Below are 23,003 nucleotides of genomic sequence, written 5' to 3' on the forward strand. Positions count from 1 at the left end.
TTACAATTAGGGTTATAGTTTGAGTCAGGGGTAGAAAAAACATTATAATTATGGTTAGGATTAGGGTTAGGGGAAAAAGTAGGACCATAGTTAGAGTTAAAATTAGTGTTACATTTAAAGTTACATTTAGGAGGGCAACTTGTTCTTGTTACACATGCCTCTTAGCATAATAGAGCAATATAAGGATTACAATATTCTTTAAGTAGTTTTATAATTTTATTAGTTATATTTATTAATAGACCATTAGTTAATGTTAATTATTCTTAGCATGAAATAGTATACAATGAAGGGCTACTAAATGTTATTGAGGTAATGATTACACTTAAAATGAGTATAAAATGAATATTATGCTTTAGAGTAGGTTAATAGTTAGAAATAGCACAACAATTTTATACATAATTTAATGATCAACATATCAATGATATATCTCATGTAAAAGCTTTAATATTACAAACACAAATGTCAAGGAAAAAAATTTCAAATATTTGCAAGTATAGTTGAGAAGAATTTGAGCTAAAAAGTTAAATCATTTATTTATTATTCTGATACATAGATGAAAGGAAAACTATATCTCCTAGTACAATTATTTAGATGTTCAAGTAATAAGTGAAAATTTGAAAGATGTAAAATCATCATATGGACCACATGTATAGTTCTCCATAATGATGTAAGTACATCACATATTCTTTAGAGATTAAAATAGTATTACAATATTTTTTCGTAATATGATCATCATAGACCTCTTTCATCATGGGTGGATATGCATCTACTTTTGTAGATGTGTTGCATACGTATTTGGAAACATCTTCTGTCTCCATTACCTCTATCTCTTATAGATGATCAATCGGTAAAGTTGCATTCTCAAGTGCTTTTACCATAGTTGCACAACATTGTTTAATTATTCGTGCACACTTCTAAAACTGTCTCAAAAAAAGAATTTGATCCTATAGAAGAAGTTGGGCTCATGTCGACAATGCTTGACTATCTATTAGAGGCTACCATGCCTAAAACAAATCATGGAAAAGAATTTAGAAAGCATTAGCACAAATAAAAAAGTAGAACAAATGTATGCTTAATTAGAGGGATATAAATTTTAAATCAATAATGATTTTGAAAAAACATAATAGGTCACTCAGTATAATCAAGTGTGGAGAAAATAAATATAAAAACCAAATTGTATTAAAATTTGTAATGAAATTTTGGGTATGCAAAAATGGTAATATTATGACCATTCATGGATAGTGAAGAATAGACAAACATACTTTTCAAATATTGAGTACCAATGTATTGGTTGAAGTGATGAAGCAGAATCATTATGATTTATTTCAATCAAAGAAGGTCTTTATAATTTGAATTAATGTTATACCTACCTTAATTTGAGGACCCAATTGATGATCATAGTTAAATTTACAAATTAGAGAATTAATATAATGAAATTTCTGCCTAATGGTACTTGCAACCATTAAAATGTGCAAATAACATGGTTATCATGTTGCATTGAGCATATCCACTTATAGTTGATTGCTTGCATTTGTAGGTTGCTCATGTATGTCACTTGGCTTCACCTCAACATGTTGTACTTCACACCTTTGTGCATCTAGAAGGACCCTCTCGGAAGTACACTAATGATTGTTTCTCTATACGTCTGTGTGCTCTCTTTAATTAGTTTCTAGTTGTGCAACTAATAATTTAGACCTTCTTGTATCATAACTTTGCCTATTTCCTTGATTTAATGTTATTCTTTGTTGTTCTCTTTCATTTTTTGTCTGTTGTTGTCATTGATGTCTATGATATTCTCTTTGATATTGCCTTTGGTATTCTCTTCTTGCCTCCTCTAATTCAAAATTTAACCTAGGTTTTACCATAGTTAGTACAAAAATAATATTAGTGAATTAAAATATTTATTTCATGACACTAAATAATTTATCATATAAATTAGTAAAATTCATTTATTAGAATGTATATATGATTTATTTAAGGGATACTCTATTTAGTAGACATGAAAATATTTATAGCAATGAAGATTACTATATAAGTAGTTAAATTTATGTACAATGTTTGCATGAATGAAGAAAATTAACATTTAAAATGAGTAAAATGAAAGTATTTGTGAATGGAGACAAACAATTTAAAGATTTAAAGATTGTTGAAAAATATATTAATTAAGAAGAAATGAAGGAAGTATGAACAATAAATAAGAGAATACATTAAAAGATTATGAAAATTCATTTTGTTAAAGAAATATACAAACATGAAGATATATAATGATTTTTTATTTATGAAAACATTGGATACATCATGTAAATAAATTATTTTATTTATGAAAACCTTAGATACATTATTTTTAAAAAGAATGGTCTAAAAGACCCTTTATTGCAAAACACATGTATACATGATGTCAAACTTTGTGATACAAAATGCCAATACCAAAAATAATAGGCAATCCACTTTATGAGATAGTGATTTCCCGTTTTCCAATACAATAGACTAATACCCAAAAAAGATGTCGACCTCTACTAAAAAAACCCAATAACATATTCAATACCATTGTGTTAGTATCCACCTTTTGTTAACCCATTCATGAGATTGACGTAATTGTGCTCGAGAATAGGGTTGAAGAGTTTCAGTATGTGGAAAGTAAACATTGTAAAATTGTCATTGAGCAAGTGGAGACTTAAATTTATCAACAACGATGCCTGACTACCAAGAATCATTCTCGAAGATGTCTACCATCAAATCCAATGGGATGTATTGTGGGAGAGAAACAATTGGAGGTCTAGGTCTAATATCCTTTGGAAAAAGCTCCTCTACAAGAGGTTCTTGTGTGAACTCGTCAATTATAAAATTATCATATTGAACGAAAAAATTAGGCCTGGGAGTGTTGGCCACATGTCCAATAATAGTACTAGGGAACCATGCTCCTTGGAAACCATCCTCATCAGAACAAACTTCAACTTTCATCCCATAATTGAAGTTCATGTTTTATTTATACCTTTACCATTAAAACAATAAAAAAAAGTATTTAATTATTTGATTATAGACATATAAATCAATCCTCAATACAAAGTTAAATATTTCTAAAATGTTCATAATAAAATGCATATGGTTACATAGATGTAAATAAAATATTATTTATTATTTTGTCAAATATTTACATAAACTAATGTTTCAAATATGGTGGTATTGTCATCCACTTTTGAAACATTACAAATATTTTGAGTTATACCTAACATTATAATAAATTGCTTACTATTATAATATTTTAAAAATGGTGGCATTGCCTTACACTTTTCAAAGATTGATGTCTAAAAACTAATATTTATTCTTTTAAAATTGCATATAAAAAATAAACATAAATTAAAATAAATATATGGTTACTCTAATTTTTAAATAACAAAATTAAAAGTATCAATTTAATTTTTCTTATTTAGAAACAAATAAATTGATACTTTAATAAAAATATATGGCGGCATTGCCATCCACTTTTCAAAGATTGATGCCTAAAAGTTAATATTTATTCTTTTAAAATTGCATCTAAAAAATAAGCATAAATTAAAATAAATATATGGTTACTCTAATTTTCAAGTAACAAAATTAAAAGTATAAATTTGATTTTTCTTATTTAAAAATTAAATAAATTGATACTTTAATAAAATATTTGGAAAATGAAAGCATTGTCATCCACTTTTCAAATATTAATATGTAAAGATTAATTTTAATCTAAATGTAAATTACAAAACTGTTATAATTAAATTAGTAATCTAAATCAATATACTAATCTTAATCAAAATATTATTATAAATAAAACTACTTTTGTAAATCAAAATAGTAATCATTAAAATTTATAGATCACTATTTTCAAAAAAAATATTTATATGGTGGCATTGCCATCCATATGAAATATCACCAAAAAAATATAACATTAATCTAGAAAATAAATTGTAAAATATGAAAGAATAATAATCTATGCAAATCATATCTAAATATATAACATTCAACTATATATAATTAATGCATGAAACATGCAAATGTAATTTTGAATACAACAATGTAAAAATTAACAAATCTCATTTAAAAAATTAAATACAACTAAATCTAAATAGTGTAACTACTATTCTAAATGTGGATAGTAATCTAAATGCAAAATAAAACTTAATAGAAAAAAGGAAACATTAAGAAGAAGCTTACTTTGCTCTTTGATCTCCTTGTTGATCTTCAAATTTGCAATGCTTCTCCAAATTATTTATCGTCCTCTCTTCTTCCTAGAAAAGGTTATTCTACCTCTCAAAAGAAATCAAAACTTTACTCTCAAAACTTTTGTCTTTCTTTGCAAATCTACTCTTCTACAAATGCAAAGCAAAAATGAAAGGAGATGAGTGTTTTATAATGAGAGAAACAACTCTTCATCTCCCATGAAAAGGCTCTTCATTGTCCACAAATAGACCCTTCAATTTCCACTAAAAGACCCTTCAATTTCCACCCTCTCACTCTCCATTCAAATTCAAAATTTTAAAAAATAAAATTTTAAAATGCCAACAAGGCGTTATTATAAGATGAAAAAAAAAAAGTTTAATAACATTTGGATGTTATTAGTAAAAAAAAAAATTTTAAAATAAATTATGAAGGTGACCGGCCACCTCCCATGTGCACTTACCTTTGTACCAATTGTCGCATGGGCTTTTGTAGCTTTAAGTTCATTTTTATATTTTCATATATTTTTTTTAATTTAATTTAAAATATTTTTTGTTGTTTTTTGTTTATTTTGTTTCTTAATGGTTTTTTAATTTAAAAAAAAAAAAAAAAAAATTTATTTTAATTTTTTTTCATGATTTATTAATTTTAATTTTAATTTTAAAAAAAAATTCTTAAATTTTTTGTATTGTTTTATTATATATATATAATTTTTAGGTGCCTATTTTTTCGGGGTCAATTTGGCTTCCTCTTATTTTTGCCATCTATTATTTTGGGAATGGTTTTTATTATCTTTTATTTTGGCCAGCTATTATTTTGGGAATGTTTTTTGTTTAATATAAAAGTTTGTAACTACTCCCTTTTCTTTTTTATTGACGAAGAATCTTGACATATTTCCATGCTAGGCATTTGTGCTACCATTGTATATAATGCCTTTTGACGTAATGAGAGTGCATTAAAACAATGCAATGGAACTAACGTATTGATTGATTGAGAATCTAACCCACCCAATTTTCCTTTTTCTCTACATAGACTACAAAAGTAAGTTGACCTGTTGACTATTGACTCCAATCCACAAGTCAATTGACAATTGCTAATTTGTAAAGTAGAAATGGTGATTCCAATTTTTAGGAATAGGGAGGGAGGATGATGAGAAGACTATCACTAATCTCTTTACTTGCATGGCTTCTATTAATCTTCTCTAGGATAAATTCCATGCACTTAATAATGCATTTATTGACCTATGACTATGAACCAATTCCATGGCTTCATGAATGACTTGACTTGTCAAAGAGTAATAAGTTGCCATCCATTTCAAATTAATTTCTTTCCTTTTCTTCCCCAACACAAGAATTTTCAACCTTAATTAAAACTGCTATTCCTAGCTTTGAGACTCTTCGTTTTCCTAGAAATGTCAACTCCTTAGCAACAACCAAATTTATAAATGTAGCCTCTATCATGGAAATACCCCAACATTATATCTACTTATTTCAATTTTTTCTTTTCATTCATGGCTACACTTTTACTCTCTCGGCATAATAAATCCTACATTCCGATGGCTTTAAACCCACTACTTGTTATTTCCATTTGTCTGTTGATGTGCGTACTTGCTTTGGCTCAGGCACTTGAGAAAAATAATATTCCTATTGGATCAACTCTTATTTCCAATTCCTCAAATTCTAAATGGGTTTCATATAATGGAGATTTTTCATTTGGATTCTATCTCATCTCTCCGGCTATCTACATAGTAGGCATCTAGTTTGATAACATCTCTGACAAAACTCTGGCATGGATGAACAAACTAGATGACAGAGGGATGACAATTGTAGAGGGGTCTACACTTCTTCTTTCTACGACAGGTCTTCAGATCTTTGATTCCAAAAGGATGCCACTATAGTTCACAAGTCCCCCTGCTACTGTAAATGTATCTAAGGCAACATTGTTTAACACTAGCAATTTCATGGTGCTTGATCACACAAATACACATGTCTGGTAGAGCTTTGATTTTCCTACAAACACCCTCTTGTTGGGTCATATGTTCAAGTGGAAGTCTATCATGTATTCCAAGGTTTCTGCTAAAAACTATTCATCGGGACACTTTGAGTTGATCCTACAAGAGGATGACAATTTGGTCCTCTATCTAGTGGAGTGCATGGGAGAGCAACAAGGGGCTTATTGGTCTTCCAACACTAATCAATATTTGAATGGCAAGTTGTTGATGATCTATGCTATGAGGTGAAGGGTCATTGTAGGTGTAATGGTGTATGTCAAGTGAATAACATGAACCAACCCATCTACATCTATCCTCCCACCTTCCATTTCACTGACAATGATGACCACTTTAGGGGATGCTTGCCCAAATCACCCTTGGGTTAGAGCTACTCAAAGACAGGCTTTGTCTACACAACAAACTTGAGCTACAATTACATGGTGCTAGATAATGTTACTAAGATCAAATTTAAGAAGGCATTTTTACATGACTATATGTGCACGATAGTCATCTTTCAAGGTTAAATGTTTCGCAAGAAATGCTTGTCTCTAATTGATGGCAATCAAGCTGCAAGAGTAACAATCAAAACATTCATGAAAGTAAGGGAAGAGCCTTAGTTATATCCTCCCATATCTAGTGAAATGCCTCTTCCTCACCTGCCAAAAGAGGAGAGCAAGGCAATGTAGGAGCAATGTTTGATGATGATAGGAATAAGCCTCATGGGTTGCTCCTCTGCACTAGTGGAAGCATTCATGCTCATTATTTGGTTGAGCTAGTGCAATCATCTAAAACTTAAGGATGTAGATGATGAGGGTTTTGTTGCATTTTCTTATAGGGATTTCTACCCCCTCATCCATTCTCACTACAAATATCCATTGGAGGTTTCAGAGAAGAGTTAGGAACTAACACCTTTGGAATAGTCTATAAAGGCATCATGCATGACAATAGTGAGATTTTCATGAAGAATTTGGATAAAATGCTCCCTGATAGTCTAGTGGAGAAGCAATTTAGGATATAGATAAATGTGATTGGTATGAGCCATCACAAGAATCTTCATCAAATTTTTGGCTTTTGTGATCAATACTCTCACAAGCTTCTTGTCTACGAATACATCTAAAATGGTTCTCTAGATAGGGTTCTATTTGTAGAAAGAATATTTCTTAGTTGGAGGCCATGTATTCAATTCTAAAAGGTTTGAATACAAAAATAAAACAATAGATACAAGTAGAATAGATGAGAAGAAAAATCAACACAATATTTATCCTAGTTCACCACAATAATGTCTATGTCCAGACTCATAGTATTGTATTAAATGTATCAAAAAATGTTTACAAATGAGTAGGAGAAGAATATAAATAAGCTCCAATTACATTACATATGAAAGGTCTCATAAAACCAAGAGACACACAATTGGAGAGAAAACAAATAATGATCATTGGCCTTCAACATATCAACAAACTCCCACCTAAAGGATAACCAATGCTGCAACAAATCACCCAATGCCTTACTTAAATGCTAATTTACCTTTTCTTCACAAGTCCAAGAGAAGTCCTAGCACATTCAAACTTCTCTTTGGTGACAAATTTCATGAATATATCAACCAAATTGATCTTGGTGTCAATCTTAACAACTTTCAACTTGCCTTCTTCAATTACATGACAAACAAAGTGAGCATGTGTGTCAATGTGCTTGGAGCAACATTGTAATGAATGATTATGTGTCATGAAAATCATGCTCCAGCTATCACAAAAAAAATAAAAAATTTATTTGATGAACTTTCATGTCACCTATCAATTTGTGAAGCCAAATAATTTCCCTTGCACCTTTGAAAAGAGCTAAGTATTCAACCTTACCTGAAGAAAGAGGAATGCAATGTTACAACCATGAAGCCAAACTGATCGCAACTCCAACAAACATGAAGCTATAACTAGTGGTAGAGCTTTGTTTATGCAAGTATCCACAAGATTAGAATCTATGTAACCTTGTAGCTGAACCTTATCTCCTCCAAAAAATAATGCATAATCTTAAGTGCCTTTTAGATACCTTAGTATCCATTTGACAACTTGCCAATGAGCTTTTCTAGGATTGCTCATGAACTTGCTCACAACTCCCACTATATGAGAAATATTGGGATGGGTAGAAACCATGGAATACATAATGCTACCAAATGCTAATTTATAAGAAATTTTCTCCATGAATTCATTTTCTTCTTGTATTTTTGGGCACAATTTGGAACTTAACTAGAAATGACCAACAAGTGGAGTAGGAGAAACTTTTGCATTAGCCATGCCAAATCTCTCAACAACTTTTCCAATGTATTTTTTTTGAGACAAAGTACTCTGTTTCCTATCTCTTGTGATCGTCATGCCAAGAGTCTTCCTCGTTTCCCCTAAATATTTCATGGAAAAATTTCTTGCCAATTTCCCCTTTAGTTCATGAACTATTTTCTTACTTGTGCCAGCAACTAACATTTCATCTTTAATGCCCCACTCGAGAACCCAAAATAAACCTAATATGTTTTTGGAGTATATAGACAACAACCAAGAGAGACAAGAGGCTGACCCTGAAGTACAAAAAGGTTGAAAGAATAGTTGGAGGTTCCCTCCCTATCATCTAACCAATACTAGTCTTATACTTAAAAAAAACTAAAGTGATCCATAACAACCCCAACAACATCAATCCTACTACAATTAAGTAGATAAATAGGAAAAGTATTCTAGTAGTAAAACATATTACTACTCATAGTGAAATAATTAAACTTATACAAATAGTTCAAAAATCCCCATAGGAATCAAGTTAAGATTAAATGATATCATTAAAGAAAAAAGAAAAATAACAAACAGAGCTAACTGCCCTCCTTATCCAGTTCTTCAACATCCTTCACCTTAGGCCCATCCCTATCCATAGTCACCCCCTTCTTCATGACAAGTTTGTCCAAGAAGGTCTTCATCTATTCCTCCATTAGGAATCTATATATGGAGCAAGAAGTGTCACACTTCTTGCCTAGGTCCTTCATAGCCTTATTCACCTTTAGAAAGTAAAGGGTGGTTGCTACAAAATGCATCACTTTAGTAGAGAACCCAGCCAAGGTTTCAAATCTTTGGCAGATTCTAGTATGATTATCTACCAAATCATTCATTGATTGTTTGAGCCTATCAAGCTGAGCCTTGCAATGACTCCAATCATGGCTCTGCTTTCCTTTTTTACCCCCCACTTTAGGTGTGCCCTTCATGGTGGAGGTAATTTCCTCACCACTATTTTTAGTTAGGGAAGGGTAAGCCTCTAGGGTGTCAAAAATATGGGAGGGGCTAGGAGGATTGGAGCTAGCTTTCTTGCCTAGGGGGGTTTCTTCCTCTTAGGGTGTTTAATGTCACTTTTAGTAGACTCCAACCTAAAGACCTATTTGGGAGGGGACTTAAAATTCTCCAATTGGAGGTGTTTTCTAGTTTTTTGAGCACTCTATTTTCTCTTCTTAGTGTCCATATTAGAGTCAATGAGACTAATTTTAGTCTCAAGATTGGGGGTTTTCTTGAGCTTTTTATGGCTAGGACCAATGCCCAGGTCAAAAGTGACTTGTGGGGTAGCAGTGGCTAGAGGGCTAACTAGGAGTGGTGGGTTTTGCGCAAGGTGATGGGTATACAACTTATTCATGAAACCTTGGTGGATGAGGTCAAAGGGTTTTCCCTCCTTCTTTCTCCTAGCCTTGAAAATACTATCTTTAAGCTTGAAGAATTTTTGCAAGCTGGTTTCATCATTCACATGAGCTTGTTTGTGCCAGTTCTTACCACCCATGGGAAAGCCACAAACCCTAGCAGTAAGATCCACAACAATTTCAAAACTCCTCCCATTAATGGTCACTCTCCATCATTCCACGAATTGAAGTACTATATACAAATATTTTCCTCATATTTTATCATCCCTTCCATAAAGTGTAATAGGTTGCCCTCCCATAGATAAATAGTGGTCACTTCTCTCTTGTGAATGTACTCCTCCACTCCCATAGTTTCAATGTGATCACTAGTCCCATACCACCACCCAACTCAACCACCAACTCTTCATATTTTTCCACCAACTCCTCTAAATTTTCTGACATCAATAAACCTAATATGTTACAAAGTTTATTGAACTTTTTTTTCTTCTTCTAAAGTTTATACAACATCAAAGCAACAATGTGGAAGCAATATATACAAACAAAACATTTACACATGTAATTATAATATAGATTTCATCCCTCAAGGGTTCCTTCATGTTGAGTCACATTTAAGATTTTTATATTAATTATTTAATTCTTATATACAATGTCCATAATCATAAAGATATAACATATTAATCTCATAAGAAAATGCATGAATACAACTAATACAATGAAATACATCTAATTGATATAATCCATTGCACATGTCAAAGGGTATGCAAGAATAGATACAAGTACATCAAAATATAAGATACATGATAACATATAAATACATTAACTAAATTGAATTCTTCAAGATATAGATAAAAATGATAAAGGTACAGCTGCATTATTGACCTTCCAACATCTATAAATCTGAGAGGGACCCAAATGGTAAGAAGTCACTACCTCTTGATCGCGTGTTTACCTAGTCAAGCTACCACTCCCACCCTACAGGGAAGTTAATGAACAATCCACATACAACTAATAAAACCATAAAATATTCTTAGGCAAGGAATCCTAATAGCCAGATCTACCTCAAGGGTACCACAAACTACTCAAGAAGAAAATATAACCAAAGTTGAAAGGACATGCATCCAATACCAACACCACATACCAATTCAACATACATATACCAAGTATATATTGAATACTAAAATCATGAGATAAATTCCATAAAAGATATTCATGTTAAGTCAAAGATATTTGTCAAAAGTACAATCACCATGAATCACCAATCACCATCAATGAAAGTAAAAACTAACAATAAATACATCCAACAATAAGTACAACACCAATAACTGCATGACTAGATGAAAATAAAAAATATATGGAGGAGAGTAAGGCTACATATTAGGGAGTATCATCACATGGTCAAACTACTTGAGTTACCCTAGACTAGTCTCTCATTAGACCCTAGACCCTCAAGTGTTGAGTTACCCTGGAATGGTCACTCTAGACCCTATACCCTAAACTTAACACATGTGGAACCATAATACCCTCTCATGGAGATGAGGAAAACTAGTCATACCTCTCACTAGGTATCATCCCATTCCCATCCTTAGCCTATACAAGAACTCAAGGCATGGGTAAGGTACATCTCTAACTTATCTTTTTTATATATCTTAATGAAAAGGGTAAGGCAAGATATTTTAGTTAATATATTATCACTTATTACACAACTTACAATAGGTTACCCTGGTACTAACCACTTTGGGTCCCAGACCCCTATTGTTAGTCACTCCCAAAGACACATACCTAGACAACCTCCCCTAAGCACATAAACCACAAATGTGTCCCATACCACAACACCTATAATGATAGAACTCCATTCCTTAACAAGCAACCCAAAAATAATTTGGTTCCAAAAATCCAAGTCATCATATATCCTCACCAAATAAGTCTCATAAACATAAGCCTAAATTTTGAATCATAAAGCATCTTAATGCAACCTCCAAACCTAGTCATTGAACCCAGACATATCTTCCTCATGTATGTTGGTATTAAGGACAAAGGGACCTGCATGGAACATAGTCATTTAAAGACTTTTTGACATTTTATTAGTAGGGGAGTAGTGAAGGGTATAATCCTCTCATGTTGAGATTTTCACTGTCTAGCCACTTGTCCTATTGACAAAGCATTTTGGGACATGTGATGCTCTATATGTTATCCTTGTTATTTAATTTTGACCAATGTAGGATTTAATTCAACGACAATCCAATTATATATTTGTGTCAAGTAATTGAAGGCTTCTACCAATATTTATGGTTACATTTTATTTAGAAATTTGATTGTATTACTGTGAGTTTTCATTTCAGAAATTTTATTTTTCCTCATATATGTTGCAAATAACTACAAGAAAAGGGGGTAAAATTAGCACACAAGCACCTTTAGTCATCTGGTAGTAGGAGGAAAGGATGTATAGTCCATTACATTTACAATTTCACCCTCTTTCTTGGGTCATATTATATTCATGGGTCAATGGGTTTGACTCAAAAAATGTACAGTTGAATCGTGATAGCAATATCACAATTTGACTTGCTGTAGAAAATATCTTAGGCTTATCTATTGATGAGCTCAAGGGGCTTTCTAATGAATGGTTCATAAGGCACAACACTTGTTGTAGGTTTTGTAAATGGGATTCTAAGTAGAGTTATGAGCTGAGCTACTACTTATGAGCTAGGCTCAAGACCAAAGGGTAGCTTCACATTATGACCACATTCCTCAGCCTAATCTCTTAGGCATGGTAGATTTGTTCATTCTAGCCAGTATTATTCCTCAATTTCAAATGCACATAGGGGCTCTATTCATCCTTACCTTCTATGTGTTAGGGGCATGGTGCTTTATTTTCATCTTCCTACAAAATTTTTTTTAACTTTTGTTATCTCTAGTCCCTTGTGGACATTAATATAATTTTCTTTTCTTGCTATATACAAGGTTTGGTTTGACTATTTTCTTTTGAGATTTTATCCTGAAGTTCATTTGGTAATGCTAAACTATATTAATCTTTAAGCTTCCTTTTGAACTCAATGATTTCCTTTTTTAGGGTGATTTCTATTTACTTGTTCTACCCGTAGTTTCCATTGTCTTCTTTCTCATGGGACATGACAATATCGTAGGCATAATCTTCTTGGTTAAGTGGAATGTGTCTTGTGATCCATGCCATGGAGGATCCAATTTAAGTCCTTTGTATGATGACAACTTATAAAGTAGCTATAAACCCCAGATGTAATTCCTTCAAACAAAGAGTAGCACAAGAAATTTATTAAGTTTTTCCATAATATGTACAATATTTATTAATTATTGTGCATTATAGTCTTTCACAATTATTATCTCGAACATGGATGATCTAATGAGGGTATTGAAACCTATGGATGAGAAATGACTGAGTGCTTCGTGGGAGCACACATAGGGAGACTACAACTTGAGTATTTTCCATTGTCTAAGCATGCATGTTGTTGATTAGCTATGTTGTGGAAAATGATGGGGAAAGAAATTCAAATAGGTTTCCTAACGAGGTTGAGTGATTTATTTAAGTTTCTTTGACATTGATGTTCTACAGAATAGTGCCAAGTCACTTGGATGTTTGAATTGATCTCTCTATTGAAGCATAATTTCTTAAGGACTTTTTTTTGAAGGGTGTAGATGACTCATACTTTTTAGTTCATTATGACGTATGTCGATGGAGGAAGTGCTAAGTTTTTGTCAACTCTTTTAAGATGTTTTAGCTTTTCCCCCTAACTATGGCACAAAGTTAGATAAATTACATGTGGTTGCAGTATTGGATATTGATGTTGTTGGCACATTTACAATGAGTCAAGCAGCATTGAAGTATTTGAGGGAAGGTGGAATTGGAAAGCCTCCTTCAGAGGCTGGTGTTATTTTAAACTTAAGTGCTACAATATAGTACCTCGGCTTTCTGGTGTCAAATTCATGTCTCTGCTACAAAGGTTCATTTTTAATCATTATATTCTTCTTGGATTAAGATTTGAATTAACTATTTAATAAATTTAAATGTTTTAGCATAAACATGAGAGTCATTTTACTTACATAATAATTTAAAAAAGTTATCTAGCAAAGTTTTCTTTTGTTTACATGCAGCTGTTGATAGTCTTACAAGATCTATGGCTTTAGAGTGGGGGACAGATTATGGAATACATGTAAATGGTATTGCATATGGTCCAATTGAAGGTATTCCTGCAATGGACATATTTTCACCCAAGGAATTCCTAGGTGATCTTCGAAAAAACCAACCTCTTTATAAAGAAGGAGAAAAATGGGATGTTGCTATGGCGATCATCTATATGGCATCTGACACTGGTTAGTATCTCTTGAACCTATCTAATAATCAATATTCAAATCTACAACTTTGGCCTCATGTTGATATTTGCCTACAAGTCTACAAAATAATGTTTGAATAATATAAGAGGGCATTTTTTGATTTGAAAGTACATAATTTCAAAGTACATCTCTTAAAACTAGTTGACAATGGTCAAAGCTCTTGGTGCATAGCAACGAGAGTATAGCCACTGATTGTTCTTGTTCCTTAGGGTGCCTATATCAAGCAGCTCTACTATAGTCATGATGCAACCATTAGTATTGGCAATCACTATTCTTCCATCTTCAATGGTAGCTAGATTATATAAGATGCTAATGCAAATTTTTGTAAAATCAACTTCATAGACAGTGAGGAGATGAACAATCTTGGAAACGACATCTGTTGACACCATTCTAGACTAATTTTCAGCATTTGTGGATAAATGATATAATGAGTTTAGAGCATCTTGTCTACATTGGTAGGAGTTTGAGCTTAGTAGTTTAATTAGGCAAGGAATAGCTCTCAAGGAACCAATGCTTGCCTTAATGTCATCCCAACTAGATAGTGCTAGTAAAACTGCCAATGCTACTTCAGCTACTTTTGAATCAAGAAGATTCAATAACAATGGTACTACACCTGAAGATAGAATTGATGCCTTGTTCCTACAAAATAAAAATTTCAAGAACACTGTAAGAAATTTTTTGTAGATATTACATGAATACATTTAAACAATTGATTTTGCTAAAGATGGTTGAATGAAATGCCAAAAATTGTTTCAACATTTCAGATTAAAATTGTCTACCTATTATTGTTCCAAGTTATTTTGAGAAGTGTCAATGCCCCTACTTCTTGAGCCTTCATATCTAGTGCATCTACAGAACAATGCAAGAAATTCACAAGAGAAGAAATAAAATGATTGGCACCTATATAAGAGCAAGCACCATCATCCTTACACAATAATGCAACTTCCTATGCAGCTGCACACTGTACTCCTAAACTTGATGAATCAAGGTTTACAAGCAACCTTTCATACTTTTCAATACTCTACTTTTCTAGATTTTGAGCGTCCACCATATTGCAAGTCAAAGAAGGGTTTGTACCACTAATTTGTATCAATTTTCCCTATATAGAGAAAAATGTGGACTCAGAGGAGATGTTATGATCTAAAGTGGGAGTTGATAAACCACCAACATCTCCCTCACCAAAATTTGCAACTTGGTGATTGTCTGATGATCCCACCTTGACTCTTTTCAACCGACCATCAACAACACTTTTCATGGAATTTGACCACTCCCATCTCTAGTATATCAGAGGCAAAGAAGTTGGGGGAGGTGGTTCTGGAACTCTAATATCATTTTTCTCACACCAGCTCCCAATTAATCCCTTCACATAGTAGTTAGGAGTGACAAAAAGATATGATAATTTTTACTATGTTTTTGGGCATGTATCATTACCCTCACTGAGCCATTTCTCTATGCATACTCTTTCATATGTTTGACTAGAGAAAATGATCACAAGATCCAACATTAACTATAAGGAAATTGGACATCCAAATTCTTCAGGAACTGTTGGCAACATTCCCATGGAACTTCTAAGAGTTTCCTTGGAACCTAGTTTGAATGATTGGATTTTAGAATCATCCTGGTCCCTCCTCCTACTATTAACATGAGCTTCATCCAAAGAACTACTAACTGTAGGAGAACATGGATCAGAGTATTGAGAATCAACATCATCCATACATTCATTTCTAAAAAGCTGCTTGTATTTTCTAAGGATGTGTAGGAGGTATGAAATAATTGATTCTTTTCTCTTGTCATCCTCACAACGAGATTTATCAAGTTGCTTCCTCAAACTTCTCTTCTCCATTGAAATTGTTTTAGGAGATACTATTCCCAACCTTGTAGCTACTTGATGGAAAGCTTCTAGTTTTGATATATGATTTAGACCACTGACATCCTTGTCCTACTGCAACAATGTTATAAGATCCCTATCGATTTCCTTTTTTGTGGATTCAAGAGAAAATGTTGCTTGTTCGAGCTCCTTGAAAATTTCAATAATCTGCACAAAAATATGACCTTTGGTATATATTAAATTAATAAATACTAAACAATATACCATTGCATAGGATTTTGACTGCACTTTCTAAAAAGAACAAGTATAACACATTATGATAAAGTTAAAATTTATCTTTTTGATCACATTTAGTATATATTGAAACAAACCACTTGAACAATAGAATTAAAACATAGACTTGCCAACAAAAGGAAAACTACGATGCATAGAATTTACCAAAATATTTCACTTATTCATCAATGTTATTTTATTCATAACATGCAAGTACCAAAATAAGCCATGGAAATATATAAATAAAAATATACATAATTCACAATCTTCACACCTACTAAGCTAGATTATGTGGTACAAGGACTTCAAGATGCTGTAAACCCTAAATCAAATCATCTTTAACCCTTTCAAATTTGATTAAAACTGCATCCCCTATTATTGCCTGGCAATGTATCACATATGAGATAAATTTTTATTTAAACATTGAATAAGTCAATGAAATGTACACATTTGAAAAATAGAGCATAATTTTGTTGAGTAATTGCATTTTAATTACATCTTAGGTATCCTATTTTCCATAACCATTTTTAAGTCTAAATAATTAGATAATTCAAAACTGCTGATACTTTTGTATTAATAGGTTGTGGAAAGTCTTTTTTGTACCAACTTATAAGCTTATTGCATCTTGATCTAATTTGTTTACTTCTTTCTAATTTTTTATAGGGTACACATTCCTTTTCTCCCATAAGTTGACATTCTTTGCAAATTTGGTTATGTGTAGTAAATATTACATACCAAATAGAATTTGCTGCAGTCTCCACAATGTTGAAGAAGGGATTTTTCCATTTCAAGAGCTAGATGAAATGCACATAAGGACTGAAGGCCCTAATTGCAATGTGGACAAGCTGCTTCTATGGCAGGAAATATTTTCAAAATAATAGGTTAATACCCCGGATCAAAATAAAAATATGGGAGCCATTAGCATGAACTATGAACAAAACAAGTAGGCAACAGGTTGAAGTTAAAAAAGGATCAATAAACATTGAATACAAAATAGTTGTCAAGCAATACTCAAAAGAGTTGCTTTCAAGGCTAGTCATTCAGGTATGATGAGAACTCCTATACTTAAGAAAATAGGTCTGCTCCTCATTTCAAAATCTATAGAAGGTTTATACTTGAGAAAAGTAGACAGATCTTGCAGTTAAAGCCCACACATAGAATAACACTCATCTTGTTAATTACCTGACTTGCTAGCATGCACAGAAGCAATCATAAGTATTGATCACAAACAAAAGTCCAAATTCACAAAGTTTTTCATCTAATTGTTTCATAGATACTAACAGTGTGCACGCAAGAATGTACGTACTTCAAGTGAGCACTTTAGAGAAAGAGAGAAAGATACCTTTGCATCATTAGCAGTTGAGAAGATTTGCTCTACAACTACTTCTATTCGCTCCATCAAAGCACTGGACTGCATTATTTCAATCATGAGCACATCTCTCTCTCTCTCTCTCTCTCTCTCTCTCTCTCTCTCTCTCTCTCTCTCTCTCTCTCTCTCTCTCTCTCTCTCTCTCTCTCTCCAAGTAAGTATAGTTGAATCTATCTGGTCTGTTTGAGAAAAACAAGGTATGTTAATTTTTAAGTATTTAAAATTTCTCTATTTTGAAAAATGTTAATTTAATTTTTTATTTTAAGGCTGAGTCATTTTTCTTTTGGTGCATGATATTATTGAAGTAAATGCTAAAAATCATTGTTGAAAGAAAAATATGTTAAGAAATACAACCCAATCTATTAAGAAATATAACCTGTACCATACCCACATAGAATTGTTCTTTCTTTCTTGAATATTTTAAGCTATTGAGTCTTTTAGGTCTCAAACATGAGTGATTTTGATGTGTATTTTGCAGAGTGTTAAATAGGAGGTACACTTCACGTCCAAGTATCCAGCTACTGAGATCATCACAAAAATGGAGGAGCATGCAAAGCCTCTAGGTTTCAATGTTAAAAGAAAAGATTACAATGTTATGTTTTTTCCGTAAGATTCTTAGTTTTAGTATAGTCTTATTAGTTGATTTGGTGATGTCTGATCTTGGCCATATTAACCAACCTAGCTTATCCATCTAGGTCAAATATTTTTCTTTTAACAAACATTCTGTAGTACCAATGTCATGCTCACATTTCCTTGTGAAGGATGAGTTTGTGATGTGGTGAGCTTGACAGGAAACTTTGGTTGAAATTATAGTCTTCCAGCAAAAAATTGGTGGGATCAGTATGAGAATGGTTGCATTTGTCAGTTTTTGACTCTATCAGCAGCATGCAGTGAAGGATAAAGTGTCTACATGGGTTATCAAAAGACCCTTGTGCTTACAAACTTGAATATTTATATTCACTAGAAATGGTTTCTTCAACTGTTTTGAACTCTTTAAGGATCCAAGCACAGGTTCAGGTCACAGCTCCCCAAAAATTTAATGCATTGAGCTCGAGTAGCATTTTTTTGAAATGATATTCTTGCTTTTAAGAAAAAAGCTAAGATTGAACTGAATCTGCCTAGTCTTGCAGATCCTTATTTGTTAACAAACTATATAGGGAAAGGCAATTCCATGGCTACATGAGTTACCAAGAGACTGTGGGGCCTATAAACTTTGAATATTGATCTTCATTAGAAAGTCTCTAACTTGTAGCAATGGTTGAAAGAGATTAGAAGCCATAGTCTAAGAAATTAGAATCTATAGTACCCATAAGAACATATGCATTTATCAGTGATTCCATGATTCATAGTCATGTTGCGACTACATACCACTAGTAAAGATATTTGGGCAATAAAATATGTGCCTTAAATTTAATGAAATGTTTTTTTTGCATGATTTTGTAAACATAATGCTACCATTCTAGGCAAACCTCACAGCCATGCTGCACTTGTATAAGTACTTCTTCTAAGACATTGACTGTGCATTTAACTAGAGAAAAAATCAAATCTTGGTTCACAATTATTCCTGAGCCGACTCTAGCAAACATGATGCCCCATGAAATAGGCCTTGAAAAGAATTCTCCATGATTTTTTCTTTTCTCGAGACTTCAAAACAAAATAGTAGAATAGATGTCCAATAATGCCTCTTGTAAATAATGTGGAAGAGTAACCTACCTGTAATCAATATAGAACTACACTACATATAATAGACATTAAGCATATACTAAATTTTTTTCTCTCTAGATTTATATCAAATAAGGTACAATTGCCTATAGGTCCTTTCGTTGAGCGATCTACAGTCACCCGCTCGTGGAGGAGTGATGGATTGTTACATATGAGCTTTCCAAAATTACTCTTTTCTAAAATTATTTTCAATAAATAATAAATTTATTAGTAGGAGATATTTTCCAAGTCAAATTGGGATATTGCTATCAGGATTCACTTAGGAAGGCCCAATGCTTCTGCGAGCATCACTTAGATGCAATGATTGTTAAGTGTTCCATTTATTCTTGTGTAAGATGGATTCTTGTGAACCACAACTCCTGTAACATGGTCAATGAGTTTAACTCAAAAACTATACACTTAATAGCAATATCATAATTGTTTAAATATTTATCAGTTTACATAAATCATTATGCATCTATATCCATCTGATATTCCTAATCTATTTGCACAGATGAGGCTTTAGGGACTTGAAACAGGTTGTAAGGGGCATCTGTCTATAGCCATAGAGGTAAGTTAATTTTATGTTCTTGTTCAAGATACTTCAGTTCCCTAAAAAATATTTTTGATTCAAAAATATTGTAGTCAATGTCAAGAAATCTGAAATATCAATTTTTTTAAGCATTTAACAAAGTAAATGTGCACACAAACACCGTTGCTTCTGCTCTCCTAGTAGCAATGTATTCCTTGGCTAAGATTGTATCAAAACATATGTAGGTTTTCAAAGTTTCTCCCTCTCTTTTTGTTGTGGAAATGAAAAAGGTTGGAGGTGATACACTAGAATACACTAGAATACAACAAGGTAATTAAGACAGTAGAAGTAGCATACGATATATGAAATAGAGCCCTAGTCTTTTGAAGGGGATAAAAGGATAGTAGTTTGAGAATATGGGATTTGAATAGAATTTTTGAGCTTTATTGTAGCTATAGAGTCTCCATAGTTATCTCTTAGTGCTGGGTAACATAACACTGGGTTTCAGAAATTGGTGGCCCTTTTGTATTCTTTTTCTTTTTCTTTGGAATTTTTTTTGGCTTCATTGTTTTGTTCATTTTCTTCCTTTTACATTTAGTGTATGCTCTATTCACATTCATCAAATAGTTGATCAATAGACACATTGTTGCAGCAACCTACTAATAGAAATTAGTGTTTTAAGTTGTAAAGGGGATCTCAAGAAAGTTCCACTTAGAAATATTGTATGAAGTCTTGTTGCATTGCAAGAAACTAGAGGAGATAGCTCAAAAAGTCAGATGAAGAGATGCAAGAAACTAGATATTGCCTCACATTGCAGACCTCTTTGATGCATTAGAAACCTTTCATGCTCAGATCAACGCTATCAAGACTACAAGAAGAAGAGGTCCCATGGCAATGGAGGGTATCAATAATAATGAGGTTATGACACAAGCAGATGCCACAAATACAAATAATGTTAATGATGGCATCACAGGGGAGGGAATTCACTATTGCCTAGCTAAGTTTGGCAACAAACCAAGGGTTGATCCCCTATTCTACATAGGAAGCTTAAACCCAAAAAGAGTGAATGGACTAGATCACTTAGATAAAATGAGACTTAGGAGTTCAAAGATATCGAGGACTGTAAGAGTCAAGTATGCAGCAAAAATTTGGATACAAGTTGGTCATGTGGAAGATGACACTAAGAAACTGTCAAGGTATGTAAATGGATTGCGCATCTCCTTTTAGTAGGACATGTGCTTTTTAATGTTTAGGTCCATCAAAAAGGCCTACCAATTCACACTAAAGATGTAGTTGTCTCATAAACAACAAAGACCATGCAATTGTGGTAAGGACAAGAAGAGAAAATAGTGCATAGGAAGACATACCTCGTCACACAAAGAAAGCGTGGAAACTAATGGCATGTGTCAAGTGTGAAACATGAGTAGACCTTTGACAAAGTTGTAAAGAAGACAAAGCCATGTAGGCTTCAATGGAACTTGCTTTAGATGTAAGCACATGAATCACCACAAGTTTTAGGTCTAGACATTGCCCAAAAGAAAGGTTGTGTAAAGAAGAGTGTGCATTTGGTAAGTAGTGGAGCAAAAAGCTCTAGCCCAAAGGCTAGAGAGAATCTAATGATGTATGTAATGCCCCGCCAAGGGATCCAAAGAATTTCACTAAGTTTGCCAAACAATTTTTTTTTTTTTAAACATGAAATTAAAAACCATTCATAACACTTGCAGAAGCAATAGTAAAATCCATCTGAAAGTAAACATAACATAACATAACAGATTACATTCCTTAAAGATCCCTTAATGTTGAATTACTTCTAATCATAACTTATTCATCTAACATTACATCCTTAACAATGAAATAACAAGGATACATCTAATGTTCTTAAACCATATACAAATGTACATTTTAGATTGCTCAATCATCCACTATACATGTTACAAGGTATGAAAAGCTTAAAAGAACTTACATCTATGTAAATAAAGTACATCATCATCCAATATTAATCCATGACATAATGAAACCATAATAATACATGATACATCATCATCATAAAGATATAAACATCCATCATAAAAGATAACCATACATCACAAACATAACTAACTAAGTGCACGGTTCCTCCCAACTGTAAATAGCATCATTAGACCATCATGGATCCTAGCCATCCCTCCATGTGTAACATTCCAAAGCACCGAAGAGATCATCGATAATATCATAGTAGGAATGTCACTCCTAAAACATCCTACTAACATGCAAAGTAAAGCATAGGATACCATCATCTAACATATGCAAATCATCAATATAAGAAACATAATAGTAAACACATCCATCATAGGGTATCTCATCTATCATAATGATCCAAGAACATAATGAAGACAAATACCAACCAATAATACTCCAGCCACGGTGTCTCAATGGATCTCAAATGATAAGAGTGATAAAACACTACCACCCGACCGTGTGGAACCTAAGTGGTCCACTCCCACCATGCTGAGGAGATAATGTCAAGTCCCAAACAAGATATCAAAACCACAAAGCATAAATCTCTATAGTCCAGGAATCCTAAAAAGTATACTACTCAAAGGTTCCAACACACACAAAATCGACGTCTAATTCCCAGAGGCACACAATGACATGTAGGAAACCTACTCTGCAAGCGGGAAAGTGTCATCGCATTTATCTCGTACAAGTTACCCTGGTAGTTAGCTAAACTCCACGGGTCCATACAGATCTCATGCAGCCACTAGTATCCTCTCATACTATGGAATGCAAGGTCGCAACCATGCATCTCACTACTCCCATCCTAGCCTGTACAAGCGCTCAAGGCATGGGCGAGAACCAAAACTCTTATCTTTTTAGGTTCATTTAATCCCCATTTAGTGTGTAAATGTTATCACTTATTAACCAAACTTACAATGAGTTACCCTGGCAGCCACTTAGGGCCCCGGCCCCCATTGCAAGCTACTTCCCGACACTACAAGTAGATTACCTACCCTAATGCTCATGGAATCATAAAATCACCATAGTCCTGTACAAGCGACTGTAAAAAAAAATCCAAAAGATAATCCATTAAAAAGAATCATCAAATATCCATGACAAAATCATCAA

General features: G+C 32.9%; 2 pseudogenes; one reads left to right on the forward strand and one right to left on the reverse strand.

Moving 5' to 3' along the window:
* The first annotated feature begins 5,746 nt into the window (after window positions 1-5,746).
* Window positions 5,747-23,003, forward strand: part of LOC149533240 (G-type lectin S-receptor-like serine/threonine-protein kinase LECRK2) — a 120,314-nt pseudogene continuing 103,057 nt past the window's right edge.
* Window positions 11,310-17,695, reverse strand: LOC149533241 (U-box domain-containing protein 45-like; annotated as a pseudogene).

This window comes from Cupressus sempervirens, chromosome 10 (assembly GCF_028749045.1).
Source record: "Cupressus sempervirens isolate cs-2001-9-10 chromosome 10, ASM2874904v1, whole genome shotgun sequence".
In the NCBI taxonomy this organism is placed as follows: Eukaryota; Viridiplantae; Streptophyta; class Pinopsida; order Cupressales; family Cupressaceae; genus Cupressus; species Cupressus sempervirens.